This window comes from Herpailurus yagouaroundi, unplaced genomic scaffold (assembly GCF_014898765.1).
Source record: "Herpailurus yagouaroundi ecotype Mexico unplaced genomic scaffold, PumYag 160, whole genome shotgun sequence".
Classification (NCBI taxonomy): domain Eukaryota; kingdom Metazoa; phylum Chordata; class Mammalia; order Carnivora; family Felidae; genus Herpailurus; species Herpailurus yagouaroundi.
This window is the reverse complement of record NW_024412401.1, coordinates 41,836,976-41,841,001: the sequence shown is the minus strand read 5'-3', so window position 1 is coordinate 41,841,001 and position 4,026 is coordinate 41,836,976. Positions and strand designations below refer to the sequence as shown.

General features: G+C 38.8%; 1 non-coding gene across 1 annotated transcript; it reads right to left on the bottom strand.

Moving 5' to 3' along the window:
• Positions 1 to 3,116: 3,116 nt before the first annotated feature.
• On the bottom strand, positions 3,117 to 3,223 carry LOC121035197 (U6 spliceosomal RNA). Its single transcript, XR_005792786.1, has one exon. It is a non-coding gene; the product is annotated as a U6 spliceosomal RNA (small nuclear RNA).
• Between the last annotated feature and the right edge of the window lie 803 nt (positions 3,224 to 4,026).

Here is a 4,026-nt window from a genome sequence, read left to right as displayed (position 1 = left end):
TGGATCAGGGACTAGGAATAGAGTGGGAACATTTCCATTGTTTATTGAGAAAAGGTGAGGATTTGGCCATGCTAATCTTGTAAAGAGTGTCATAGGCAGGGAGAACAGTGAAAACAATCATGGACAGTGGGATAGCTTGGGGCAGGAGTGACAAGCAGGGGGCTGTTTCATTTGTCTTTGAACATGGTGTGCAGAGATGGGGATTGCTGGAGATAAGGCTATGAGACAAATTTGAATCCAGACCTTTAAAGGTCTTACATGCTAAGCCAGTAAGTTAGGACTTCAATCTCTAGTAATGAAGTTGTGCTTGATGTTTCCCTTGAACAGGATGAAAATGCCATCATTTCTTCTCATCAGGGTGTACTTTCATTGCTAACCTTAAATTTGATTAGTGTGGTGTTCACAAGCATTGGTTCTGATGTTCAGTTGTCTGCTTTTGAGGCTCAGGTTACTGTAGGATCTCAATCAAGGTATTTCATCTTTTTCTACTTGAGTTTCTTCATCAGTAAGATGAGATCATTATATTCTCTAACTCATAATAGTAGTAAATGATTAAATGAGGTAGTACATTGCATCATTTAGAACAGAGCCTGGCATCATTATCACCTAGTACCAAGGCCAGTGAGTTACTCAATAATGCTACAGTGATTACTGAATAGACCTGGGTAGCTAGTGATGATGACACCTACCAGTCTTTCCCCTACAGCCAACACCCTACATAAAATTTCTTCTTTGACGGTGGATATTATTATTGTCCAAGCCATCTTGGTATAAAATATAATGGTTTTGGCAGGACTGCAATGGAGCTACTGTAGCAGGAATGATAGAACAGCTGAGGCATGATGAGGAGGATCATGCTGAGAAATCAGGTCTGTGGTGGTCAGAGACAGGAATCAGAGTTCAGAGCAACATCTACCTTCCCAAGAAAATTGCTGGTTAGTTTGCTGGAGGAAGAGCACTCCCATTTGAATTTTGGCTCAACCAGCGATGGGTTTCCCTGCTGGTCTGTCCTAATTGTGTCTCAGACACTGGATTTTGTGGGGTAATCTTACAATATTTATCCCCAAGCTATTGATGCACTACTGACTCTCTACCTCACTCCATCCCACCAACCTCTTGTGTGTTGGTCTAAAGTCTAGACATAGAATGAACATCATACTTTGCAAAGTTCCTTATGCTGCACTGATTGGAGCTTCATGACAACTGCTAGAGTTTAGGAAGTATATATACTGCCTTCTTGTAAGGAAATAAATAACAGAGAAAATGACTTGCTCTAAGTCACCTACCCAGTTAGTAGAAGCACTGGCCTGGAACTCTGTGGTGCCCTGCCTAGCTATATGAAGCTCTATCCCTGGCACCGTACTGCCTCTCTATCTGCCTAGAGATACCAAAATCTAATAGAGTGTATGTAGACAAGAGATACAAGAACATTACTCTCAAACTCATATCCTACTAATACAGTGCTTCCTCTCAAAAATTCTAAATAGCCTTTCATTACACCTCATGTAACACAGCACAATAATAGGCTGTTAGTCTTACTTCAAAAGTTAGGCAACTGTGGGAAAGATGAGGGTTTAGGAAATAGGGCCTATAGGAGGTAGCTAAGAAAGACTGGAGCTATTTAGCTGGGAGAAGAGAAGGTGGATGAGTAACTTAATAATAATCTTCAAGGGTTATTAAAATACCAGCTGTTAGCCATTCTACCCGAGGTAGTAGGGAGGAAATTGCAGTAGTGAGAATTTAGCCCAGCATTATGAAGAACTTTTATTCCCTTTAGTTATAAGGTCTATTAGACACCAAAACATGATACTAAGCAAAATTGTGGGCTTTTTTCCCTGGAAGTATTCCAGAATAGGCTTGGAGGTAGTTCCCAAGCACTACTCCTTGGACCATTAAGATCAACTCCCTTGGAGTATCTCTTACAAATGCAGATTCCTGGAACCCACTTCAATGTGCAGACTGGCAATCTCTGGGGGTAGGGGCAGGAGTCTATATATTTTAACAAGGCCCCAGGTGAGTCTTGTGCACAACCCCATTTGGAAACCCCTTGTGTATGTAGAATCAGTAAAATTTAACGCAGCAAGAATATATTGCGTGCCCACTTGGTGATCCTACCACTGCTATTAGCCTCAGGGAATAAAGATAATAAAAGAATGTAGTATAATTTTAGTCCTTGTGGAGCTTTCAGTAAAGTAATTAAAGATTAATGATGAATTAGGGCAACTGTTTTGCCTTTAACGTAGTGTGATTTGAGGAAAGTTTCTTAATTCCTTTGGCCTGAGGTCCTAAATTGTTAACTTGAAGAATTGAACAAAATGGTTTTAAAAGTTCTTGTGAATCTTTAAAATAATACAATACAGAATGAAGCCTATTTAGAAAAATAACTAAATGCTAATTAAAGAGTATGAGAGAGGATATCGAGAGAAACCAATTCATATGGGCAGGGCTTACCAGCAAAAACTCCAGGGAGAATAGGCGATTTAAATCTGGCATTGAAAGGTAGATGTGATAAAAAGATAAATGCATATGCACATGTGGGGGCCTCGATTTTTTTAAAAAAAACTTACTGTATACTGTGTACACATGTGACATCATTTAATACATTACAACATTTAATATCTACAAAGGCTTGTGTTGTTAAAGTGAGGATAATTTTTAGAGGATTTTACCATTTACTAGTCACTTAGTTAGGTGCTATATACATATTACCTGTTTAATCACTATTACATCATTTTCCAAGTGAAGTGCTAGTTTTCTGTTTTTACCCCCAAAATTCTTATGTCTGTATGGCATGGGGATATATTTGAGGACACAGAGAGAGAAGAAGGAAGAGAGGGAAGGAGGGAGACAGAAGAAAGGAAGGAAGGCAGGCAGGCAGGCAGGCAGGGAGGGAGCGAGGAAAGAAGAAAAGAGGTTTGTGGAAGTAAAAATTAAAAAATTAAATGAAGAGTACAGGCTACTGAAAACATGAGTTTAGTTTGAGTACAGGATAAACACTCAGTTGTTTTTCATGCTTGTTGTTTGTTAATATAATTGGGGAGTAAGAAGGAAGTGGTGCTTATAGATTTCAATGATGATTTTTTTCCTTTAAAAGACCACTGAATGAATGAATTAATTAACATATGGAACAGTTCATGAGTTTGCATATCATTGTTGCGTAGGGCCCATGCTAATCTTCTCTGTATCGTTCCAAATTTAGTATATGTGCTGCCAAAGCGAGCACAAGACCGCTGAATTTAAACATTGGAATATATATTCATACAGTAGCTTTAAATTTCCTAAGCAGTTGTACATTTCCTTACTACGTTTTATAAATGCTTTTCATTTGTTTTTGTTGTTTGTTTTCTGTCCATAGGAAGAAGGGACTTTCCCAAGCCCTCAGGACTTGGGCCTCGTGAATTTGTGTCTCAAGTTTCCAAACACTCGATAAAGTGATCAAATCATTTTTATCAGTGTGTGGATGACACAAATTCACAGGGCTCCCAGTAGTTATGTGCTTGGGCTTAAGTACGAGTTAAACATAAATTCAAATCCCTATTCCATCTAAAGAGCTGTGTGACTCTGAATCATAGCATATATCTGAGCCATTTGCATCATTTATAAAATTGGGTTGTTTTCAATGATACAATGCATGTATAATCTTTCATTGATCAAGTATGTCATAGAAGGTGTAATTATAAAGTAACCTACAATCCACTGTAGCACATCAATTGTTTTCTCTGCCCTCAGGCACCTTATCTACTCTGGTCATGATAGAAAAAGTTCTAAGGTAACACAGCTATAAACCTCTGCCTCATTTTAATAATTCATGTGCCCTGTCCCTTACAATCCTCATGAACTAGAACTTGATATAAATTTAAAGCTTCTCCCTTTCCTTCTTCCAAGCTTGCTTTAGTCTCACACCCTGGAGGCAAAAATGTACATGGACAGGCATCTGCTCCTCTTTTATTCTGGCTTCTAAACACTCTTAATCAGAGCGGGGGTGGAGGACAGGAAAGGAGAAAGGAGGAACATTCCTCCATGACT